The following is a 26,496-nucleotide window of genomic DNA, read 5'->3' as shown; positions in this document are numbered from 1 at the left end:
TCCAAGTCTCGCGTGATCCGCCAAGTTTCCCACGCCTGTTGTTTTGGCGTCTGCCCTTCTCTCTCTCTCTCGCTCTCTCTCTCTCTCTCTCTCTCTCTCTCTCTCTCTCTCTCTCTCTCTCTCTCTCGCTCGCTCTCTCACTTTTTCTACCCGCCGCCGCCTCCCTTTTTTTTCCGTCTTCCTCACCCACCCCCTTTCTCTCTCTCCTCCCTCGTCCCCGTACCTCCAGTCTGCTTGTGTTGTCTCGGCGGATTGTTGGGGCAGGGAGACAGGATATCGCGAGTGTTGGAGTTTCGGCGAGAGTTTGTGGAAGATGGCGCCTGTTGTGACAGGGTGAGTCTGAGATTCGGGGCTGGCGTTGGGAGCGGAGTTGGGGAGAATGCAAGTTGTGAGCACGAAATAGGCTCGTTTTTTCACCCATGTGCGGCAGCCCCTAACACAGTGGAGTGTTTGGGGCTGCCGTTTCCATCCTGTATAAGTCGTCTCTTTGTTTGAATGTGTTTGCATGTGAGTGTTTTTTTTCTTTCCCCCTGACTTGACTGAACTGACTGTTGCCGCCGCCGCCGCCGTGCAGAGGCGGCGCGGTGTTGTGAGAGGGGCTCGGCGATAGACCGAGCTAACCCCGGCTAAGCTGCGCTCCGCCTTCGGTGGTCTTTTCCCAGACAACGATTAGCCAAGCAGGCTAGCCAGCGAGCTAAACACAAGCAAGTGCTGTGTGCCCTTTTCATATTTGTGGCAGATTTTTCTCCCCCCCCCCCCCCGGTGAGATCCCCCCACCCATCCCACCCCCTCCGCCCCGGTGGGCCGAATTTGGTCTTGAAACGCGGGTCTGTAGTCGGGCTGCGCATTGGGCGCATCACTTACCGTTAGCAAGCCCCCCCCCCGCCCCGTCTGACTGAAACACGTTGCGGCTTTGTCGAGCAAGTCGTCGTCTTTCAAATCTCGGCCGGTTCAGCGGACGCCACCGCAGCAATTCTCACACTTAACCACGCCGTTGAGCGTTGAAGATATCCGTTCCCATTCACTCGCCGTTGCGTATTATTAGGGGGTGCACTTTTTTTTTCTTGCAGCTGGGCTCGAAATTAGCGCGGCGTTTGTTTACCGAACAGCCTCGTCCCTCCGCTCCGCGGAGGCGAGCGGAACCCCGCCGTTAGGAATCGTTTCGCATGAATCGGATACGAATACTTACGGGGGGTTTAAAAAACAACAACCACAACCCCCCCCCCCCAAAACGGCTATTCAGTTTAATTCCCACCAAAACAACGTACGTAACACCCCAGAGAACCGTTTATATTCCCAATTTCGGGGTCCGGTCCGAATGTGAAGGACACGGCATGTAACACGTTGAAATAGTCTTTTGCTTAAAGTCACTTTTCAAAAGTTGTCCCGATTTTGGTAATGAAGGCGCCTGTGTGCACGCACTTGGTGGCGTTTATTGTCCCGAGCGCAGCTGTCATTAGCCAGCGCGTCTGAACGTGCGCCCGCTGTAAGTCGACGGGAGATCAACAGGAGCGTCGGCATCGTTTCGTGAACGTGCACCAAACTCTCCCGTCGAACGTCACCGCGTCACGTGAATGTGTTTTGTTTTGTTTTATGTATCGCACGGGCCCGCGCTGTCTGCGCTATCTGCGCTGGCATCGCACTAGTTTCGCACTTTCTCTGAAAATAGTGTGCTGCTGTGCGGGACCGGGCTTTGCTGAAGCGTTGGTCTTTGCAGCCGCTCAAGTTAGTCTGTGGAGTAAACCGTCTGATGAAAATGATTTGCCTGCACATTAGCCAAGCACAAGCCCTTTTTTTTTGTACTGTCGGGGCTGTAATCCCCACAGACAGCTCAGTGGGTGACAGACATTAGCTGGGCTTGTTGGAGGAGGTGTGTGTGTGTGTGTGTGTGTGTGTGTGCGCGCGCGTGCGCACACACATGCGTGTTTGGTAAAAGAAGGGGGTGGCTGTGCATGCTCATTTGGGGCTTTCCAGTGGACCTGAGCTGATTTCAGTTGAGAGCGAGAGAGGGAGGGGAGGCGAGGAGAGGGCAGGCGGGTCAGGTCTGGGTGGCTGGCCACCTGTCCAGATGATATCTCCAGATTTGTGCGCACGCGTGTTTGTGTGTGTGTGTGTGTGTGTGTGTGTGTGTGTGTGTGTGTGTGTGTTTTTCTGTGGGGGGTGGTGGTGGTGGCGGCGGCGGCGTAGGGCTGTGGAGGAGAGGAAGAAGGGGGTGGGTGCTTGGGCGAGAGAGGTTTAACAGAAAAAAAATTAAAGTGCCAGAAGGGGTCTTTATTAGCATGTGGCAGGCCATGGTCACATTAACGGCTGGGGACTACCGAGATGGTCTGACCACAGCCCACGCACACCCATTGATGGATGTTTGCGGGGAGGGGCACCAGGACCATGAACTCGATATAGCAAATGTTGCCCTGTGGCAAGGGCATTGGTATTATAGTAATGGAGAGGGAGGTGAATAATTTGACTGACAGGTTCTTTGAATTGGCAGTTGCAGCCAATGCTAACATACCGTGAAATTTTTTTTTCTTCCCCTCATTTGTATACAAGGATAAATTGGTGGGCGTAACTATATCCCCGTGTTTCAGTTCCCCATATTGTACGTTTGCTCCGGTCCCTGTTGCATCACGTACTGGCATTAAAACACAACTTTGTATTCACTCCATCCACCCACCATCCAGCCTGAACGCTGACATGCCGGCTCACCAGCAGGCAATCTGACAGCAACACCGGAGACGTTATCACGTCTGTGCTTTCCGTCTCTACGCACCTTCACATTGGACTCAGGGTGTGTGTGTGTGTTTGTGTGTGTAAACAAAACACAGGCGAGTGAGGCAGCATGTCATTTGTTTGCTCTACAAAAGTCTCTTCCCCCGGTGCAGCCCAGTCTGATCCAAAAGACTTCCGAATGCCACAATAAGACAAACCCCAGCGAGGGTCTCCTGGACACGGTCCTGAATGTAGAAAAAAGAAAAGAAAAAGAGGACGGACATAAGTGGAAAAACAAGCAAATAGCATTCTCATAACGCCCCCCCCCCCTCTTCCTCTTGCTAGAGAAAGTGTGTGTGATGTCTGAAAGAGCCACACTGTTCACCTGGGATGATAAAAGCATGAATCACTTATTTCAACACAATGCTGCCTCGACTCTGCCCCTGGGGGACGGGATTCCATTTAGCGCCCCCCCTTCTCCCCTCCACCTCTCTCCTACACCCCCCCCCCAAAAAAAAGAGCAGCAGTCTTGTCGGGCCAAAAGGCAAGCCTCTTCGCCGGTGTAATGATACCACTGAGCCCGGCTTTGAGAGATGAGCCGCGCATATATTTGTTTGGTCGGATGTGTGAGTGTGTGCAGGGTAGCATTAGGTCTGTGTTGACAGCGGCGTTGGGTGTGTGTGTGTGTAGGTGTGTGTGTGTGTGTGTGTGTGTAAGTGTGTGTTTGAGATGAGGTGTGAGTCAGTTTTTTAGGGTTGTGGAGGGATAGGGTGTTACCTAGTAACAGTGGAGGTGTGTGTGTGTGTGTGTGTGTGTGTGTGTGTGTGTGTGTGTGTGTCCTCCTGCCTGCATGTGCGTACGTACATACACTCCCTGGGGTCCTCTCCTCTTCCGTGTTCCTCTTCATGAAAGGGGGGAGGCTCAGAGAGAGGAGCAGATGTCGAAGCACTGACCTTTATGGCGGCAGCGACTCGGGCTAGAGTTAAAAGAGGTGCCGACCCATCCCACCTCACCCCCCCACCACCCCCATCCCACCTCACTCTTCAATCTCCCCCACGTCCCACACACACACACACACACACACACACACACACGTATATACAGTTGACGGATACGTTAACAACAGAGGTGAGACAAATCTGTAAAAATCTGATCCGTGTGTCACCACGGGGCCCCGGGCCCTCAGTTTTCACAGGTAACCAGTGAAAATCTTCAAAGGTGTGTGTGTGTGTGTGTGTGTGTGTGTGTGTGTGTGTGCGCGCGTGCGCAGGGGTTACAGAAGTTGCAGTCAACGCGCCAAATAGCGTGTAATAGAGTCTGCAAGTGTGCCCTTGCAAGATTTTTCTTCTTCTTTTGGGGAGGGGGGGGGTTGGTGGTGGTAAGTTTGCGTGCATACAGTAGCCTATTGTGTTCGAAGTTCATCCGTATCCATTACTTCACATGACTGAAACTATCCCCCCCGAAGCCCCCCGCGATTCATTCAGCTTTTGGATTCGACTTGTTCGGTCGAGTGACGGCGTGCCCCCCTGTAGGTACCGCACGCTCCAGCCGACTTCTTCTCCTGCCCCCCCCCCCCCCCGCCATCTATCCCCTCACCCCTATATGTCTTCTCTCGCTCTCTCACCCCCTCTCTCTCAGGGCAACCGCTGCAGGAGAGACCCAAGGGGATAGAAAAGCACATTTTTGAGTAATTTGACTTGGCTCCCCGCCAGCCTGGTACTCCTCCTCATTCCAGGTCGTCAGCCATATGCGAGAGAGCGTGTGAGAGAGTGTGTCTATGTGTTTGGGAGAGGATGCCTTCCATACGCCTCCCCGCCGTACGTGTTTCGGAGCAAGCGGCGCCCCCCCGTATCGATCGTGTATTCGATTAACCTTTTTTCACGTGGCTGTGAGGACGGCGTTTTCCAAAAAACTACCCCCCCCCTCCCCAAAAGCCCCGGGGGCCTGGCGAAGGGGGTCAGATTCCTCACGCAAAAGCCGCGGCGGAGCGGGCATTTATTTGCTTGTGCAAAAGGCCGAGGAATGCATTCAAACTGAGCTCATACTTTTATCTCCGGGGCTCCCAAAAAAACCCTCGCCGCTGTTTGCTCGCTCGGGGAGGACGAGGCCGAGCGCTCTGATGTAAATCTAAAGCCAGTGTGGTTTTGAAAACAGCCCCAGTGTCATGTTTGATAGAGGCCCAAGTACTCGCGGTGTTGTTGTTGGCCTCGGCTCGGCTGATGTGCCGGGCGAAAAGGCAGAGCAGGCAAGCGGCGGCGGCGGAGAGACAAGAGAGCCGACAAGATGTCGAGGGAGACGGAGGTGGAAGTACTCGCCGCTGACATTTTGAACAAGAAAACTTCTCCTTCCTTTCTGTTGAGTGGCTTATTCTGTTTTCTGCTGCTCCCCTCTTTTTTCTTTTTCTTTTTTCTTTTTCTAGGAAGAATTTCTTAGCTCATGTATTTGCCCTTTTCTGCCCCTGCAGCGATTACGGCATCAGCAAGGGAACGTCGGTTTCTAACATGTCAGCATTTTTTGCCCCGGCTGACTCTCCAAACTCAGGATGTTTCATTCAGAAAACATGAACTGACCCACCCCCCCTTCCCCCCTCCCCCCTCTACATCCACCACACACACACAGACACACAGACACACACACACACACACACACACAGACACACACACACACACACGCACACACCACCCACTCGTCTGTTTCTTGTTTGCTCTCATTCAGTTTCTCTGACCAGCGAACTCGTCCTCTGCTCTTATGTTTGTGCAATTGAGAGTGAGAGGAGGAAGGAGGAGAGGAGGAGGAAGGAGGCCGGGGGGGGGGCGGGAGTGCTGGAGTCAGACTGAATGCTGTTGACTGTTTGGAGTGTGCTTTTTTTGTTCTCCTCCTCCTCCCCCCCCCTGTTCCAGTTCTGCTTTTCTTGAGTGAAGAGCAGGGTGGTTTGCCCCCCCCCCCCACCCCCAGGGGTGAGAGAAAAGAAAAGGGGGGTTTGTTTTGGGACAAGTTGTCTTTTTTAATAGGGGAGGGGCGATTCATGCCAAGGCCTTTTCTTGTTTTGTTTTGTTTTTTTTTTTTAAACATAAGACTAGAGGAACACGCTGCTCCGAGCCGTCGGGAGAATTCGCTGGAGAAAACAGCTCAGAGTTAAAAGATTTATTTTCTGACGCCGTTGGCCCAGATAATTGCCTTGTTATGCCAGACTGTGTTTGTCTGAGTTCACCGGCGTTGCCTCGCGCCGGCATCAGAAGTCTCTTTCTCTCTTCTCTTCTCTCCCCTCCCCCCCCCTCTCATATCCTGTAGCATCGCCGCTCCTGTTCATCCACTCAGACGACGGTTGACTGAAGTTTTATGGGATCTCCCGTCAGGGGAAAGCCCCTAACAGCCACACCTACCTCGGGCAAACTGCCACTGTTACGGCATCAGATTAAGCAGGGAGTGTCCGCCAGCAAACCACCTAGTCCCATTCAACCCTATGGAGGGAACCACGCTACAGCCGAGCTACTGCCGGTCAGCAGCGCCCTCGACGCCTGTCGGTGAGCGCCTGCTGTAGGTGTATGTGGGGCTGCACGATTATGGCTACAATGATAATAGAATAGACTAATAGAATACTCTTTATTAGTCATTTTGTACACACATACAAATGACATTTACTCTGCATTTAACCCATCCTAGCTGTGTAGCTAGGAGCAGCACTCTGGGACCAACTCCACTTATTTCTTCCAATTGCCTTGCTCAGGGGCACAGACAGGAGTATCAACCCTGACATGCATGTCTTTTTTGACAGTGGGAGGAAACCGTAGTGCCCGGAGGAAACCCACGTAGACAAACTCCACACAGAAAGCATCTGGGACGGCCTTGGGTTGGTTCGAACCCAGGACCTTTCTGCTGTGAGGCAGCAGCGCTAACCACCGGGCCACCCGCAAGCCGAGTATTTTGCTTAATATTGCGATCACGGTTATTTATTGCGATTATTCATCAGCTTTGGGGAACAGAATTGTTTTATTGAGCGTTTTAACTTGACAGAAAACCATCTTCACATTCATAAAACATTTTATAAACCTATGAATAAGTAAAAGTTGACATGTACAAATCTTCAAATCAAAACAAAGCTTTCTGCACACCAGAGCCAGCTAAACCCGAACTGAATAACCTCCCACCCGCGGCCACGATCAATTAATTGTGGAAGCTGATAGTGAAATCGGGATTAATATACGATCAATAGGTTTGTGCAGGTTTGCAGTTTAGCCAAGGAGTCGAGACTAGTTGACTCCACTTACTGGTTCCCGTCTTTAAAAGCGTGCTGATCAGTCAGAGGATGTGACTGGTTTATAGCTGAAAACTGGTGACTGGTTTATAGCTTAAAACTCACACACACACCTGGCCTTATTTTGATAAGAATATAGGCTTTTGAATTAGCGTGGTCGTTATCGAGCATCTGTTTGTTATTCATGGAGGAATTTATAAGACATGGCGGTGTGAGACAGGGATCTCATGCAGATTTTGTTTGGCACTGGATGGCACTCTTATAAATCTGTTTTCTCTCTGGTTTTTTTTCTCTTCTCACATGTCTCTTAATGTGTTATGTGTTGTTTCTTAATGAAATAAATAAGGCTGCTAAGGGAAAAGGGAAAATACTGTTTTATTATAGTATTTCTCCAGCAATTTACACAGCCAGACTTGGTGGTATTGTGCATGTCTTAATTTGTAGCCTAATTTGTTCTGTTGTTGATTATGCCATGATGGCCACGAGCCAGCCTCTGGGAGCCACCTCAGCCGGCGCCCCAGCGAGCTGCACTGCATGCTGGGAGATGAGCAGTGGACTCCCCTCCTCCCCCAGTGCAGTGTTTTCCAACCCAGTCTGCAGATTTTCATTGTAACCCTGCATAGGTAGGACTGCTTGTAAAATTACTCAACGAACGAGGGTTTAATTGTCAGATTTGGCACACCTGGCATGCTTAAGTGCCATAATATGATTAGTTGAGTACCTTTAAGCAGGCTTACCTGTGCAGGGTCACAGCGAAAACCTGCAGGATGGGGGGTTACTCGAGGATGGGGTCCGGGAAATGCTGCCCTAGCAAAGAAAGACACCGAGACTCTGAGGAAGGAGATAACTGAAATGTCAGGAAAGTGTTGAAGGAAAAAGGAATGCGCAAGAACGGGTGGGAACACCGGGAACGTCACCTCTTTATCTCCATTCAGTTTCTTGGCATTGTTCTGTTGTTTTTACCAGGGCCGCCAGAGGCCTTTTCTGAAGAATCTGCCCTACGGCGATCCTGTGGCAGTTGACACCAAGAGGTTTTGACTTGTGCCAAGAATCACAATGAGGTAATAGACATGTGTGTCAGTCTGTGGAACATTCTATCGATTGTGGTGGAGGAAACAATGCTTTTTTCTTCTTCTTCTTTCTTTCTGAAAAAGAGGGGTTTTGTTCGTATTGTGGTCGATCGTCTCTCACTTGTGGTTGCAAATGGTGTTCTCTACGGTTGCCATTATTCTGGAAGCTCTGCAGAAGAATGTCAGTGGGTTTTCACATGAGCTCATGGAAGGAAACATGTTTTTGGTTCTCCCGACTACGGCGACTGGTTCGTCCCAAAAAAAAAAAAAACCTACCCGTGACTTTCACTCTTTTACCAGCCAGCTTAGTTATAGGACCTCAGAATGACAGCTGGTAACCTGCCAAGGTGGCAGAGGAGATAGATTCACCCACCGCTGCCTGTTTCTATCAGCTTTTTTAATAAAAGCAGACTGTTGTGAATGATTCTTATATCTTCTCGTTTTTTTTTCTTCTCTCGAAGAGTCGAGAAGTGTCTGTGGTTAGCATTTGGAGAAACCATCACTTGTCAGGGGGGGGTCTTCCCCCAGACTTCTTGTTAATGACACAAGCTGTGGGCTTGAAAAAGAGGAACGATTAGTTGGAACAAATATTTGTTTCCTCTTCCTGAAACCAGACTGCAAGCTTAAGGTTACAAAGTCATCGCCGAGCTTTACACACACACAAACACATGCACACAATTGCACACAAGAGTTGGTTTGCTGAAGATCTCACAACATGTGGGCTAAAGGTCGCTGAGGTTTCTCATAATGTCTGACTCGCTCTCTCTTTTGTGCTCGCTCTTTCTTGCTCTCTTTCTCGTTCTCGCTCTAGTCGCTCTCTGCCAAGTCGCTGCCAGGAATTCTATTTTTTCTCTTATGCAGTGCAGTTAGTCCCCCGGCTGGTTGGAGGGGGGGGCAGTCTGGGCAGGGCAGTCTGTGGTGGTGGTGATGTGGGGGGGGCAGGGCAGTCTGTGAGGGGGGGGGCAGTCTGTGGGCGGGGCAGTCTGTGGTATTGCGGCGGTCAGTTGGACTCTCTTTTCTTATGGCCCTTTACTTACACAGTTACATATAATGTGTTTGGCTGATGTTTGGCTGTTGTTCAGAGACACGTACTCTGAAGGACCAGGTATTGGCTTGTGCCTGGAACCACAGCAGAAAAAAAATATATGAAGTAGATGAATAAAGCACCTGGATTTTATGGGCAAACTTGTTGTTGTTGCTGGAGTATAAGGAAAATATTCCCACAATAATAATAATATTCAATTTTAAATGAGCTCTATCTTATCTGTATGTAAAAAGCATGTTAGGGTTAATACGCCTGTCTGTGCCCCTGAGCGAGGCAATGGAACGAAGAACTGGAGTTGGTCCCCGGGCACTGCAGCTGCCCACTGCTCCTGTACAACAGGACGGGTTAAATGCAGAAGACTAATGTCGTTGTAACCTGTACAATGACAAAATAAAGTGGCTTCGCTTGCTGTAAATATATCCGCTTTCATATGCAAAAATACCACGTTTAAGAGGTCTATCACATTGAGCTGTCTGGTTGGTATAAAGTACAATATGAAACGAAAACTAGTTTTCAAATCATAATCCCTCAAATATCCTCATTTTGTAAGAAACTCTCGTTATTGTTTAGATGACAAAATTGCTTATCACAGTATGACAATATCCAAATATCATCATGATACAATGACATTAAAATATTATCTATTAGAATTGCCTATTAGGGCATCCAAGAGGTGTAGCGGTCTATACCGTTGCCTACCAACACGGGATCGCCGGTTCGAATCCCCGTGTTACCTCCGGCTTGGTCGGGCATCGCTACAGACACAATTGGCCGTGTCTGCGGGTGGCAAGCCGGATGTGAGTATGCGTCCTGGTCGCTGCACTAGCGCCTCCTCTGGTTGGTCGGGGCGCCTGTTCAGCGGGGAGGGGGAACTTGGGGGAATAGCGTGATCTTCCCAAACGCTACGTCCCCCTGGCGAAACTCCTCACTGTCAAGTCAGTTTTATTTGTGTAGCCCAATATCACAAATTACAAATGAAGAGAAGCGGCTGGTGACTCCACATGTGTTGGACGAGACATGTGGAAGTCTGCAGCCCTCCCCGGAGCAGCAGAGGGGGTGGAGCAACGACCGGGACGGCTCGGAAGAGCTGGGTAATTGGCCGGGTACAATTGGGAGGGAAGGGGGGGCGGGTCCGGGGGAAAAAAAAGAAGCCTATTAAAAAGTAGTCTATAGTGAGTGGTCCAGTTATATATACTATCATGACAGAAGAGTTGGCAGTTCAAATACCTTGACGGGACAAAGTGTAGCCCATTAACGGGTCACTGCCTCACCAGTTTAAATTGAAACGGAGTCTGCATTGTGTTTCTTCATGAAGCCAGTGGGTGCTGTTAGCCTCAACCTAGCACGCTAACCGCATGGCATGCGGTGGTCATTGGGTTAAATGACGAATGCTGATATGGCATTTCTTCATTAATTGAAGTGATGGTATAGAACATATTCCTTTGCAGTGTGACAAGTATTTGATGAAGAAATATAGTAAACCTAATATTGCTTGTGCAAGGCACTGAAGCTCCTTCCAGCCTCTCGTCAGGTTTTCTTTAAAGCTGAAATCTGTGATTTCCCCAATCTGTCCCTCCATCTGAGAGTGAGGGCTACAAACCAGGTGTAGCAGCCACTGTGGCTGGTGTACCGTCAGCTCAGCAGTAAACAGTTCCCACCCTTGTAAAACTGCATCCTGGGACCAAAGCTAACACAGTATTACAAACTACATCAGCCCCTATTGGAACACGGTTGTACAGTAATATTGTTTGTAGAATTGGTGGATTACCTGGCTAACAGAAGCATCGCCACATCGTCATCATGTTTCAGTCATGTTTCCTGTTTGAGCAGGAACATATCTGCACCGATGTTCATCCTACCAGGTCAAAAATGTCAACAGCGGGGGGTCGGGGTGGGTTTGCAGTCTATTCCCCATGTTACCTCCGGCTTGGTTGGGCATCCCTACAGACACAATTGGCTGTGTCTGTGGGTGGGAAGCCGGTTGTGGGTATGTGTCCTGGTTGCTGCACTCACGTCTCCTCTGGTCGGTTGGGGCCTGTTCGGGGAGGGGGGGAACTGGGGGGAATAGCGTGAACCTCCCACGTGCTACGTCCCCCTGGTGAAATGCCTCACTGTCAGGTGAAAAGAAGCAGCTGGTGACGCCACACGTATCAGAGGAGGCAGGAGGTAGTCTGCAGCCTTCCCCGGATCGGCAGAGGGGGATGGAGCAGCGACCGGGACGGCTCGGAAGAGTGGGGTAATTGGCTGAGTACAGCTGGGGAGAAAAAGGGTGGGGGGAATGTCAACAACGGTATCTGGAGAGAGTCTCCAACCATGGTTAAGATGACAGTTAGTATTATGTAACCCGACTCTGTATTCCAGATGGGTAAAATAACTATTAACACAGGAAAATTATGAATTTATTTTGAAACAAACCTGCATTCGTTACCTCAATGCTCGATGTGCAGGGGAGTGGGGTGAAGAACATTTCTCCACTATTAACCAGCAGTCACACAACAAACAAAAAAAACCCCTGAAAAAATAAAATTGATGAACAAACATGTCTTGGTGTGTGTGTGTGTGTGTTTGCTTGCCATCAGTTTATGTTCAACGTGATGCACGAAAAGTTTATGTGGTTAAGCCTGTCATTTAACAGGAAAACCACAGGTTTGATCACTACAACACCCAATGACTCCTGTTTAAGGGTCCTTTGGCAAGGTAGTGGCTCCTCACCCTCCAACTTTGTTAGCTAAATGCAGACGTTGTAAAAAGTAAAGGCTTTTGGACCCGGCTTACCTTAGTTGTTACTAACAGTTTGAATTCCCCATGGTCTCTTATCCTTGCAGCTCTCTGAGTCACCAGCTCAGCAAAGAGAGCGTGGAGGAGGAGGTGGGAGGGAAGGGAAGGGAAGGGGGGAGGTCATTCAGGGTTCAAGTCTCCCTCGTCTTGCTCCCCTCCCTCTTCGTGACAGCTTCCCCCAAGCGCATGACCTGTCTGGACCCTAAACTCCCGCCGGTCTGCAGAGGGCCTTGACTGCGGTGACACTTGTCATTTCTGTGCAAATTCAGAGCTTTGATTAGAAAGATGTAATTTTTTGACATCTTGTTTCCCGGTCACCCCAGTTGGCCTGAAAATGTCTGCTATCTCCGCGGTTGCCTTTTTTGTGTGTGTCATACTGTCTCTGTCTCTATAATGATTATATGCACTTCTGTGGCTGGATTTTGCTCATGCTGCATACCCACCGGGTCAAAATACAAGTCTGGTCATCGCTAAATTGGCAATTTGAGGAACACTTTCCCCACTGTTTAAATTTATGTTGCGATGATAAAAAGATCGTATTGAAATTTTATGGTGCCTAAAACACAGCCATAGTCTTTTGCATCCAAACATTTGGGTAAGACATTTTTTTTTTCAGTTTACAAGACATCCCATCCTAGATATCCCTAAATCTCACCAGCTAATAGCATAATTTGTCATCTAGCTTTAGGTACTCGCTTTTACTCCTGCCTAAGGTGGTAAAGCAACACTGTGTAGTTCTCTAGTGTTTTTGTTTTTCCATTATCATGTCTAAGTTGTGAATCATAGCTACCAAAACACCCTCCTGTACTTCAACCTGAAAATGCTTCTAGCTAAAACATGTAGATCCATGGGTTTCCTTTTATATTTTTATCCATTCACAAAACTTTAGATCTGTTAAACAGGCTGTTTTTTGTTTGGGGACAAGCTGATCTAATCTTGTCCGGTGGACTTCGGTGTCCTCCTTCAGAGTTTAGAAATTACAGGGAGATTACCTCAATTTGCTGTTGTCGTAGATCCACTGGGACTGATCAAAAGTGTCAGAGTAACCTAATTTGGGACGCTTATCTGATAAAACTAAATGGACTCAGATGGCAGGCAATATAGGGAGTGCGCACACACACACACCGTTCATTTTCTGTACTTGTGTAGACCCTCATTGACTGCATTCATTCTGTAGCCCCTTAGCCCGAACCTTAACCTTCAAAACTACATGCCCAACCTTAACCTGTACCCTACATTTAACCTTAATTCTAACCTTTACTCTAAACCAAGCAACATCCACTATGGCTTGGAGCCAATGTGGAAGTTTCCCTTAGATTGCATTACCACCTCGGCCACTAGGTGGCTGGCTCCAAAAAACCTCGGTCCAATGCCAGTCAGTGAGAGAATTCCCAACTTCTACCTACAAATACAAAGTCAATAAATTCTATAGTCAATAAATTTTCTGCTAGAACTTGGGTCTCAAACTCTAATTTTGAGTCTGGCACACAGTGTGAGGGTGGTTACTTTGAAAATTATTGTTCCATTGAGAAGATTTTATGAATGTCAATTTTAGGGCGTGTCTGTTTGATTGAGAGGTCTGTCAGACTGTCTCCTACCGAGGTCGCACCCTAGCTCCACCCTGTTGCCCAAAGTTAGATTTTCTGGCTCCAACAACTTGAACTGGGCTTGAACTTTTGGCTTCAGAATGCCTCTTCAGAAACCATCGTGTGACATCACAGGTGCTACGTCCATCATTTTTGTACAATTCATGCCCTAAACCCAAGTCCCTAACCCCAAAATGGACCCCCGAAGAAGTGTTGGCCAGTCAAAATGTCTTAACTTTGCAAAGATGTCCTCACTATTATGGTTAAAAACGGAAATTGGTCCTCACAAATGTGACTAAACAATAACACACACACACACACACACACACACACACACACACACACACACACACACACACACACACACACACACACACACACACATAGAATCAGACAGGTGGGTTTCAAAGAGGCAGTCCCACATGAACAGGCATTATCTTGTTAGCATGTACATGTGTGCTGATGTGCATTTATTAGGAATGTAACGATACTTCGCGAGAAAGTAAATCCCCGATACGATTATGTGACGATTCAAATCGGCGAGATGAAAAATGAACCGCTTTACTCTTTTTAAACAGCAGGGGGCGAGATCTACTTTTGAGTCCGCTTGTTGGATGTCCTACATCATCACTCGCGTCAGTAGCTGTACAAAGGCAGAAAGACACGTCCGGGATAGCACAGCGGTCTATTCCGTTGGCTACCAACACGGGGGTCACCGGTTCGAATCCCCGTGTTAACCGTGTCCCTACAGACACACTCGGCCGTATCTGCAGGTGGGAAGCCGGACGTGGGTATGTGTCCTGGTCGCTGCACTAGCGCCTCCTCTGATCGATCGGGGCGCCTGTTCGGGGGGAGGCGGGGACTAGCGTGATCCTCCCACGCGCTACGTCCTCCTGGCGAAACTCCTCACTGTCAGGTGAAAATAAGCGGCTGGCGACTCCACATGTGTGGCAGGAGGCATGTGGCAGTCTGCAGCCCTCCCCGGATCAGCAGAGGGGATGGAGCAGCGACCGGGACGGCTCGGAAGACCGGGATAATTGGCCGGATACAATTGGGGAGAAAAAGGGAGGAAAAAAAAAAGAAGAAGGCACAAAGTATAAATGTATAAGTTTTCCAATTAGCATTTTTCTTTCCGGAAGCCCTCGGTGGTGTATTTTCAGTTTCACCTTAAAGAAAAGGAAACGTGCATTGTTTTGCATAGTTTATACCGACCTCGGAAATAAAGACAAGGATTCATTAATTTGATAAAGAAAAGATGAGGGAAAATATATTCTGTAGATTTTTATCTGAGAAATAAAGGAATATTTTTCAGTCATAATTTATTTTCAATCTCATTTTGTCGAGGCTATCATTACATCCCCAGCATTTATGGATTTTTTTTTTTTATACACTGACTGATTAAAGGTTATTCACTGAAACTTCTTTGTTTTGTTTTAACCTCCTCGAGCTTTTGGGACATGACATAACATGATGAGGTGCTTGTGAGTAATCGAGCATTAATTTGCTCTGCATGTTCGAGCCTTGGTGCCAGATCACACTTGTTTGTGTGTACGGCCCGCGTTCCCAGTACGTGTGGGAGGAGATGACTTGTTGGTTGAGTGTTAGGCCAGGCCGAGTCTAAAAACTCCATATGGAGCGGAGATGTTTGAAAGTGCGGTCAGGAGAGAGAGAGAGAGAGAGAGAATGAGAGAATGATGGAGGCTGAACGATGGAGGCTTTTCCTTGGCTTCCCCGTCTCTGTCATTAAGCTCTCTCATGTCAAAGACAGACGAGGCTGGTGCCCTTTAGTGCGCGTGTGTGTGCATGGATGCACTTGCAAGTAACCCACCCAGTTGTGTACTCATGCACATGTGAATACACACACACACATACATACACATACACTTGCCCTGCCCTTGTCCCCACCCCACCCCACACCCCCACTGGGCTGTCTCCAAGCAGCCACCAGACTTCTGCCATCTGCAGCCAGTCAGCTTACCGGCTCGGACAGCTCATCAACAGTCAGCTAACTGAGTCAAGATGAAGACTGGGCTCGCTCCCGTTGCCGGAGAGCTCTCAGTGAGAAGTATGGTGTCTTCTGCCATTCCAGCTCCACCACATCTCGCTGCAAATCATCAGACGACATCAAAGCTCCCGTTGCTGACATTTTCTGGGATCGACCTTTGTCCTGTCCCCCGTCTTCAGAAGTGTGACTTTTAAAAAGTCTCTCTGAAGCCATATTCATGCACTTTAAGCACAGGCGTTCACCCAGCGCACCCTGCAGTTCTTCCACAAGCGTGCATACATTTTTATCCCCAGGGGGATGTTCCCGGTTGGAGTCAAACCCCCTACCTCGACAGTGTCTTTGCTACGCTCTACTCACTGAGCTGCATATCCGTTTTGCTTTTTTGTTCATACACACCAGGATAGTGCTGGGCAATATGGAAACTATCATTATGGTACTACCATTGGGGGATTTTGCACAATATCATTATATTTCCTGATATCTGCTTACGTGCTGCAAACTTCACCAGTTTGTCGTAAATCTGAATGAAATGGGGTGGTCAGGTGGTATTTTGTGAGGGCAAGGGAGTTCAGTTTGACTGACAGCCAATCAAGGCAGCGCGTTTTTTTGACGAACATGGTGACTGAAATGCTATTGGCTCGTTTCAGTTTGGTGACGGTAGATCACTCGTCCTCTTTCAAACTCACTCCCATTCATTAGACATTCTTGTTAGCCAACGCCCTGCAAGATGATGTGCCAAAAAATGTTTGTTTTTTTTGAGGGACCAGAAACGCATCCTTATAAATACTAGTGTGTGTGTGTGTGTGTGTGTACATATATATATATATATATATATATATATTTATATATGGTGGCACGGTGACGCAGTGTTTAGTGTGGTCGCCTCATAGCAAGAAGGTCCTGGGTTCGAGCCCCGGGGTAGTCCAACCGTGGTGGGTCATCCCGGGTCATCCTCTGTGTGGAGTTAGCATGTTCTCCCTGTGTCTGTGTGGGTTTCCTCCGGGGGCTCCGGTTTCCTCCCACAGTCCAAAGACATGTAGGTCAGGTGAATTGGCCGTACTAAAATTGCCCCTAGGTATGAATGGATGTGTGTGGGTGGGCCCTGTGATGGCCTGGCGGCCTGTCCAGGGTGTGTCCCCACCTGTCGCCCAATGACTGCTGGGATAGGCTCCAGCATCCCCGCGACCCTGAGAGCAGGATAAGCGGTTCAGATAATTGATGGATCGATGGATGGATGGATGGGAGCTTTTAAGAATCCAACTGAGGTTCGTCACATTGACGGCAGTAGACTGGAGGGGATTATGTGTTTAGTTGTGTGTGTGTGTGTGTGTGTGTGTGTGTGTGTGTGTCCGCGGCTAATCTTGCAAACGTACTGGACCTATAGGCCAAAATTTTGTGTGCACAGTTATGACTGTATGATGAAGAACCTTTCGTGGCTGCGGTGATTCAAAACCTTAGAAAAACGTTCGTTCTTTCGTCGCTCCCTCTCTCCATTCACTCTCTAGCTCGCTCGACCAACGAGCGCTGCTCTCCGTCGCTGCCTGATCTGAGTCAACCATGAAGCATGCGTGACACAGCTCCAGTTGAGTCAGATCGAGCAGCGATAGTGTCAGAACCAAAGTGTTGTATATTTGGGTCAGAGTGATGAAAGTAAATGAGAAGTTGATTGGATTTTGCAAGCCATCAAATCCCTCACTGCTGATCTCAGCACAGGAGAACTGGAGGAACACTGGATGAACCAAAAATAATTCGATTTATTCATCTTGCCGCCACGCGGAAGTGCCATCGTGTCCAGTGTTAAAACTCCGCTGTAGAGGCGTCCCGGTTGTGTAGCCGTCTATTCCTTTGCCTACCAACACTGGGATCGCAGGTTCGAATCCCCGCGTTACCTCCGGCTTGGTCAGGCGTCCCTACGGACACAGTTGGCCGTGTCTGTGGGTGGGAAGCCGGATGTGAGTGTTTGTCCTGGTCGCTGCACTAGCGCCTCATCTGGTCAGTCGGGGCACCTGTTCGGGGGGGTAGGGGGAACTGGGGGGAATAGCGTGATCCTCCCACACGCTACGTCCCCCTGGTGAAACTCCTCACATGACTGATACATGTGGCGACTCCACATGTATCGGAGGAGGCATGTGGTAGTCTGCAGCCCTCCCCGGAACGGCAGAGGGGGTGGAGCAGCGACTGGGACAGCTTGGAAGAGTGGGGTAATTGGCCGGGGACATTTGGGGAGAAAAACGGGGGGGGGGGCAGACAAACAACCTGCCCCGGCTACTTCAAGAGTAGATATCTACTTTTGAAATTCATCAAAATTTAAAATGTAAGATTTAATTTAAAATTTAAATCACAGTCACAGCTGGAAATCATCTCAGTACTTAGAATAAAACATTTCCCATGGCTGAGCTATGTTTTCCTATCATTGTTTTATGAATGAAAGTCAATCAGCAGAGCAGCCTTCCTTCATCTTATATCATGAAAACCATGATGGTTAAACACAGTTTGAAGTCTTTTAACAAGGGGTTTGAATTTTTGATGGCCTGATCTCTGTCATTTTATGTCAGACTTGGTTGCTTTGTGCGAGGGTCCGCCCAGGAGGCTGTACATCCTCAGACTGACAGGTAAAACATTTTTATTAGGTAGATTTATTAGCTTGAGCGCTGCATATTAACAACTCCACCCCCCCCCCCACCACCACCACCATATTTCCTGTTCAATCGACTTGGGCGCTGTGCAGAAGTCTTGTAATGACAGGAAATACACTTCTTTTCTGTCCGTGTGTGCATGTATTGTGTGCAGAAAAAGGGTGGTTTCTTGGCAAGTCCCATAACCGGACAAGAGGAGATACGCCTGGCAGAGATATGAACTGTACCGAATGCGCTCCTCTAGTTTTCAAATAATACTCCCTCGAATATTTCACATCTCATTTCGTTAAAAAAAACAAAACAAATAAGGTTATTGATTCTCGTCATCATAAACTTAGCCTTTCGGTATCATGATATGACGATATCCGAGTATCATCCCAGAACAATTCGGCTGAAAGATGTCAGACAATAAAACTGAATTATTTCCCGGTCTTAAAGCCGATTAATATTACTTTCTTTTTACATTCCTCATCACTTGATCACTGTTCTCTTCTCTCTCCTTAGCTGACCCCTGATCGCTCTTCTTTCATTCTACTCATCTCTCTCTCTCTCTCTCTCTCTCTCTCTCTCTCTCTCTCTCTCTCTCTCTCTCTCTCTCTCTCTCTCTCCTTAACTGATTCCCCTTTGTTCATGCCTGTCTCGATCCTCCCTCTCTGCTGAGCCCTCGCGGGGGCTTGTGGTTGTTCCACAGGGACGTTGCTAACGGGCACGATTGTGGGAATATTTGTATCAAGTCTGCCCTCAGTGCTCCTGGCCGGCTGCTGTGAATGTTGGCATGTAGGGTGGCACATGCCAGATACTGACGCCAAGCCACACACAGACACACACACACACACACACACCACACACCACACACCACACAGGACAGGCCCTGACTCAAGCTAGAACTGAACAATACTGAAAAATCCACTTTGCAATATTATTTTTTTGTGATATGTAATTCTAAAGCGAAAGAATTACGGCCCCTTGAGAGACGAGGCAATTTGGGCCACGCTCGCCGCTGGGTTGAGCACACATCGGACCAGGTGTTCAGAAAGGACAGAGCAAAATAGTCGGAGTTAAAGGGCCTTAAAAAGGTAACTTCACTACATGTATATATCAGCTAGATGTATATGCAGCTTTTTAAAGTGGGGGTGAGCAATCCTGGGCGGAAGTTAGCAAGAGCTAGCTACATTTTGAAAACATGCTGCAAAAGAATCCGCCCCCGCACTTGTGCCTGAGAGCCCCATGAACGTGCAAACTGATTGACAGCACGCAGGGACCAATGGAGATGCCTGCCTGCAAAGAACTCTCCTGATTGGCTGATAAGGAGCGGGAACAGAGAACAGTTTCTGTCTCTATCTGGGCTGTCTCACGTCACCATAACCATTTCAGAGCTCACGAATTTTAACCTTAACCCCACGCCAACCCTGGCCCTAACCCTTAACCCGAACCCTTAATCGTCATCCTAACCTAATGTCAGTCTCCTCGTGAATAGGGTGTCCATTTATAGCACTTAGGGCGGCTGCAGAGACCGGATTTTATTTTTGTCAGTGATACTCATTCATTTCTACTTATTTGATAGCAGTAGGGGTGTAGAAGGAGTTTCACCGAATATTATAAAAATAGTTCTGTATTAAAATCGCTGGTGGCCACTTAAACTTTCAAAATTCATCACTCTGGCAATTATTCGGGTGACTCTGGAGAAGGAAACGAGGCAGTTGTCCCAGAGGTGATCCAATCAAACGCAGTTATGTCATTTGTCAGGTGCGCTAGTCGTTAAAAAAAGCAGACATGGCTAGATTCGGTTTTCCATCAAGAAGTAGGCTAGGAATTTTAGCCATCGGCCATGTGACGCTTGTGCATGTTCCTAATGCGATGTCTAGTCTGGAACAGTTCGTTGTTCATCCCCAACTTAACCCATGTCTCTAGGCTGTCTGTGTTGGTGTGTCTGTCGCTTTCTGACTGCCTCTCCATCATTATGCTTACTCTCCTCATCGCCCTCCTCCTTTTTTGGGGGGGATTCCCCCCCCCTTTTCTCCCCAATTGTACCCGGCCAGTTACCCCACTCTTCCGAGCCGTCCCGGTCGCTGCTCCACCCCCTCTGCTGATCCGGGGAGGGCTGCAGACTACCACATGCCTCCTCCAATACATGTGGAGTCACCAGCGGCTTCTTTTCCCCTGACAGTTAGGAGTTTCACCAGGGGGATGTGGCGCGTGGGAGGATCGCACCATTCCCCCCAGTTCCCCCTCCCCCCCAAACGGGCACCCCAACCGACCAGAGGAGGCGCTAGTGCAGCGACCAGCACACACACCCAAATCCGGCTTCCCGCCCACAGACACAACCAAATGTGTCTGTAGGGACACCCAACCAAGCCGGAGGCAACACGGGGATTAGATCTGGCGGTCCCCGTGTTGGTAGGCAATGGAATAGACTGCCACGTTACCCGGACACCCCCTCATCGCCCTCCTCTTGTCTCATTAGTCCAGGGCAGCCCAACACAACGGTTTGATGTCCATACCTGCTCACACAAACGGACCGATTTAAAAAAAATAATATTTTTAACGGGCAATAAAATGCATGCTTGAAAGAGATGCGTGTGTAATACCTGTGCTGCAGGCAATGCATGCTGGGATAAGGCAGCTAAGGAAGTCTGTTTATGCGTATATGCAAGGGAAGGTTTGCATTTATGCATGATGTGCTAGAAAAGTAGTCTGCTGTCTGCTCTCTGGTGTGTGTGTGTGCGCGTGTGTGCGCGTGCGTGTGTGTGTGTGTGTGTGACATCAGGATGCAGGTATTTCTCAACAGACTGCCAGGGGTAATGTAACTAGTGCACTCAAATTTCCAAATGTCTCCTACTTCGCCTTGAGTCCCTTCATTCATCAGCCCCTCCCAAGACATGCATACACACACACACACACACACACACACACACATGCTTTTACACGCTTGCTCATACAAATGATTACCATTCATTCGCCTCGTCCTCCTGATAGTTTTGAGTGCACGGAGCATGCAGGCGCACACTGGACGAACCGTAGGCTTTCTTCATCTCCTTTCAAGTCCTGATTTATGTCCGGGCCTCTCAAAAACACTGGCCAGCGTTCAAGTTGGCCCTTCTCTAAAGTCTCGGGCCTTCTCGTCGGAGGAAAGATTTTAGATTAGGTCTGAGGTTTCGACATTATCGAGTGAGTTTTGGTCTATTTTGATGTATTATTGTGATTTTTCTGGTTCTGTCTGAGTACGGCTCTCGGGGCGATTTGGTTATTGGATGGCATATACGCGGTGCTAGCCGTCTCATCTGGCCCGCCACCCGGGTCGTATCGTGTAACACGTGAGGGTTCAGGGACCCCTTGATCGATTTAGTCGAGGTGCATTTATTGCGGGTTGGCAGCCAACCTCGCTGCAGCGTACTCGGCGTTGTTCCTGACGTTTCTCCAGAGCTGGTAGAAATACAACCGCCTGGGTTTTTGCAGGCGTCCGTCAAGATGCGAGGGAAAGAATGGGTCGCTTGCGGTGTTGCATTGTCACGCGCAGTCTCTTTAAAGGCAGCAAGGCATCGGAGGCGTCTTTAACAGGCGTGTTTCCAAGCACGCTGCGGCCGAACGTGCGCCAAAGGCGCTAATTGGCACGTCAAACTGCTTCGACGCTCCCGCTCCAAACACGTCTCGGTTTCTGGCGCGTGTACAGAGGACCCGGCGACCAAAACACAGCTGTTTTTTGTTGGTTTCTGCTGCCACGAGTGACGTAATTTCCCCATCTGCAGCGCGGCGTAGAAGGGTCAAGTAAGGTGCGCTGAATGACGCACGCCAGTTGTTGCTTTCAGTGCGTCCGGCCTGTACGCGATGGTGGGTCGATGGTGACGACCGGTGCTTGTTTGACACCTGTGATGAACGGGCGTTCAGCTGGGCTTGGGTTGGTTGGAGGACGCTGCATGTTGGCTCACTGTTCAGCACCAGCCTGTGCATTATCTTACACAGTGGTGCGATAAGCATCAGCTAACCTGCCGCTATCAGCTCAGTTGGCTGTTACTCATGTCTCATGCCCCCCCCCCCTCCGCTGTTTTTTTTTTTCTTTTTCTCTCCCCAATTGTATCCGGCCAATTACCCCACTCTTTCGAGCCGTCCCGGTCGCTGCTCCACCCCCTCCACTGATCCAGGTAGGGCTGCAGACTACCACATGCCTCCTCTGATACATGTGGAGTCGCCAGCCGCTTCTTTTCACCTGACAGTGAGGAGTTTCACCAGGGGGAGGATCACGCTATTCCCCCCAGTCCCCCCCTACCCCCCGAACAGGCACCCCGATCGACCAGAGGAGGCGCTAGTGCAGCGACCAGGACACATAACCACATCCGGCTTCCCACCCACAGACACGGCAAATTGGAGGCGCCCGGGTAGCACAGCAGTCTATTCCGTCGCCTACCAATACGGGAAACACCGGTTCGAATCCCCGTGTTACCTCAGGCTTGGTCAGGTGTCCCTGCAGACACAATTGGCCCTGTCTGCGGTTGGGAAGCTGGATGTGGGTATGTGTCCTGATCGCTGCACTAGCGCCTCCTCTGGTCGATTGGGGCGCTTGTTTGGGGGGGGGGGACTGGGGGGAATAGCATGATCCTCCCACGTGCTACTTACCTCTGGTGAAACTCCTCACAGTCAGGTGAAAAGAAGCAGCAGCCGACTCCGCATGTATGGGAGGAGGCGTGTGGTAGTCTGCAGCCCTCCCCGGATCGGCAGAGCGGGTGGAACAGCGACCGGGACGGCTCGGAAGAGTGGGGTGATCGGCCGGATACAATTGAGGGGAAAAATGGGGAAAATTCCCAAAATAAAAAAAAAATTGTGTCTGTAGGGATGTTTGACCTAGCCGGAGGTAACACGGGGATTCGAACCGGCGATCCCCCGTGTTAGTCGGCAACGTAATAGACCGCCACGCCACCCGGACGCCCTACTCACGTCTCGTTGTTGCAGGTCTTCTGAAATATACGACCAAATAACAGCCGGGATAAGCTGCTCGAGTCAAAACCCTCTGTGGTGCCAACACAACTCAAAGTTCGGATCTCGAGTAAACAGGCGCCTGCGGCAGCCGACGGCGTTGACTCTGCGTTCCTAAACAAAAAAAAAAACAAAAAAAAAAACCTACATCAGCCAGAAACACCAGGTTTTGAAGGTTTTCTTCGGGAGATGAAGGCACACCGAAGGAATACAGAGGCAGTTTTATCTTCCCTGCTCTTGGCTGTGGATCAGAGCCGCCGTTGTGAGCGCGGCGTCGTTGAGGAGGCCCCTGGCTGGCGGAGGCCACTGGGAGCGCCGAGGCTACGCCGTGTCGGTAATGAGGTGAGCGGTCCCCGAGAGGAGCTGTGATATCTACTATCAGCCCTCAGGCAGGGGAACCAGACACCTTTTATAGGCCTAATCTCTTACCCGCCCTACCAGCCACCCACCCCTAAAACCGCCCTCCACACACACACACACACACTCTGTCACTCCTTGCAGTTGTGTTTCCGTGCAATGTCCCTGGGGCCTCTTGTGTGCACAGATACAGTAAGGCATCAAACAGGACACACACACACACACACATGCAAACAGGGGGCCCCCATAGGACTCTAGCTGACCCGCCTCTGTTGTGTAACCGTGGAGGTTCTGCAGAAAGCAGGATTTAATCAGGCGTAGACTGAGGCCCGGGCCGTGCAGATCTGTCATGCTGTTCGTACCGCGGCGTGGGCTTTGTAGTGCGGGCCGGCGTTCGAGCACCTTCACACTGATTACATTACTGTTCACTCTTCACCGACTGCGCCGCTGCCGCAAAACCTTACGAAGAGGCGTTTTTTTTTTGTGGGGTTGTTGTTGTGTTCTGTGCGCTGTGCAGTGTTGTGCAGACACGCAGCTGAAGTGTTCTCGAAACCCAAGTGAGCTGGACGCAGGCGGGGACTTGACTCTGCGTCTTCAGAGCAAAAATGAGGAAAAGGAAGAGTGCAAAAGGGCAAGCTGAAGCACTCGGCTTTGTTCAAGTCATATCGTCGTTGTGCGGTGATATAATCCGATTTGGACACACACACGCACACACACACACACACACACACACACAAACACAACATACGCCGGCTGACCCTGGAGGTCGTAGCCTAACCCGTGACCTCTCTCATATGAATGATGGTGTCTGAACTCCTTTGTGGTTTTTACATTGTTCCCCTGGCTGAGGGCTCAGTCTACAGGGCATAGATGGTCAGGGCAGGAGTGTGTGTGTGCGTGTGTGCGTGCGTGTGTGTGTGTTAGCTGCCTGGTTGTGTTGCACATGTGATTTTTGTGGAGCAAGAGCAGCTTGTCAGTAGTGACTCATGTTGATTTAAGGCTCTGGGATGAACTTACTGACTTGTTTTTAGAGACAAAAAGTGTGCAATTCTTTTTTTTTCTCCCTTTTTCCTCCCCAATCGTACTTGACCAATCCCCCCACTCTTCCGAGCCGTCCCGGTCGCAGCTCCACCCCCTTCTGCCGATCCGGGGAGGGCTGCAGACTACCACATGCCTCCTCCCATTGTGTCTGTAGGGACGCCCGACCAAGCCGGAGGTAACACGGGGATTCGAACCGGCGAGCCCCATGTTGGTAGGCAACGAAGTTCGCGTTTCTTGATGACAGGATTGTCTGGACCCCGTAAATGGACTGCATTTATACAGCGCTTTTCTAGTCCGCCGACCACTCAAAGCGGTTTACAGTGTACGCTTCACATGCACCCATTCACACACCGATGGTGGAGGCTGCCATGCAAGGCACCACCCTGCTCACCCGGAGCAGTTAGGGATTCAGTGCCTTGCTCAAGGACACTTGGACACGCTCTCAGGAGGAGCCGGGGATCGAACCAGCGACCTTCTGGTTACCAGACGACCTGCTCTACCTCCTGAGCCATGCCACCCTATCTCACAGAGAAGAGACTGCCTGCCTGCCTGCCTGCCTGCCTGTCTGCCTGCCTGCCTGCCTGCCTGTCTGCCTGCCTGCCTGTCTGAAGCTCATTTTAAGTTGCATTGCCAATTTGGGTTCACTGATCCTGCACAACGGTGAAGTTCATTTGCAGAATGCTGGCCAGTCCACCTCGGAGGAAACAAAACCATGTCCCGGTGTTCATTACTCAGCATCTATAACCCTGACCTGGAGATCTGTCTGACCTTATGTCTTAATGATTTCTTTCAGTCAACTTGTTCACTTTGCAACTCATTCGGCTTCAAAGAAACACAATTGATTTTGTTCAGCTGAGCGTCACGCGCACACCATTTGCCCGCCGGACCACTTATGGGCAGCATTTTTGTTTGTTTTTCTTTTTATTTTTGTGGTTTCTTTATCAAATCTGGCAAGGCATTTGCAAGTAATGTACTTGACAACAAAGGGGCCGAGCAAGCCATGCTTTTGCATTTCATGAACTACTTCAGTGTACTGTAACCTGTTTAAAAACACCACACATCCTCATATACATCACAACACACACTTGTCATACGTCTAACTTGCAGTTGTGATAAAGGTTTTGACTCCATTTTTACATGAAGGAGCTCCAGAAGCGTTATTCAGTCGACCTCTTTTCTGCCGTGTACTCCATCCGGGGTTTTATTTTATTTTTTTTATGCAGCCTGGGTTTTATTTTCATAGTTTTTGTCATCGTTCGTATCGGTGGTGATATCGTTTTGCTGGCTGACGTCATCTTGGAGGTTTCAGCCGCGGGATCTGATCTTAAGAGACAAGTGAACACGAGTCAGACATGTTGGCACGAGTCATAGAGTCAGTCCGGTTATCTGAACCAGATACCTGGAGGTGAAAATAAAAGCGCAAGTTAGAAGTCATTACCTGAGGGGGGGGTCCGGGTAGCGTAGCGGTCTATTCTGTTGCCTACCAACATGAGGATTGCTGGTTCGAATCCCCACGTTACCTCCGGCTTGGACGCAATTGACACAATTGGCCGTGTCTGCGGGTGGGAAGCTGGATGTGTTCTGGTTCCTGCACTAGCGTCTCCTCTGGTCGGTCGGGGTGCCTATTCGGAGAGGGGGAACTGGGGGGAATAGTGTGATCCTCCCACGTGCTATGCCCCCCCCCCCGGCGAAACTGGTCACTGTCAGGTGAAAAGAAGCAGCTGGTGACTCCACATGTATCGGAGGAGGCATGTGGTAGTCTGCAGCCCTCCCCGGATCGGCAGAGGGGGTGGAGCAGCAACCGGGACGGCTCGGAAGAGTGGGGTAATTGGCCGGAACCAGTTAGGGAGGAAAAAGGAGGGGAAATCAAAATAAATAAATAGATAATAAACCAGATATCTGGAGGTGAAAATAAAGGCGCAAGTTAAAAGTCATTACGTGAAATGTCCAATATTATCAACAATGGTCAGTCACGTTGCTGAACTACTTCCTGGTTCAGGTGCAGGTGCAGGAGTGACTCGCCAGTACACCCACTGTAGACCAGTAGTT

General features: G+C 49.6%; 1 long non-coding RNA gene across 1 annotated transcript in view; it reads left to right on the top strand.

Moving 5' to 3' along the window:
- The first annotated feature begins 259 nt into the window (after positions 1-259).
- Positions 260-26,496, top strand: part of LOC130130284 (uncharacterized) — a 60,569-nt gene continuing 34,332 nt past the window's right edge. The window contains exon 1 of the long non-coding RNA XR_008812146.1: positions 260-333. This is a non-coding gene — a long non-coding RNA (uncharacterized LOC130130284). The remainder of the gene's footprint in view (positions 334-26,496) is intronic.

This window comes from Lampris incognitus, chromosome 20 (assembly GCF_029633865.1).
Source record: "Lampris incognitus isolate fLamInc1 chromosome 20, fLamInc1.hap2, whole genome shotgun sequence".
Classification (NCBI taxonomy): domain Eukaryota; kingdom Metazoa; phylum Chordata; class Actinopteri; order Lampriformes; family Lampridae; genus Lampris; species Lampris incognitus.
Note: the sequence above shows the minus strand (reverse complement) of the source record. Positions and strands in the feature narration are given on the sequence as shown.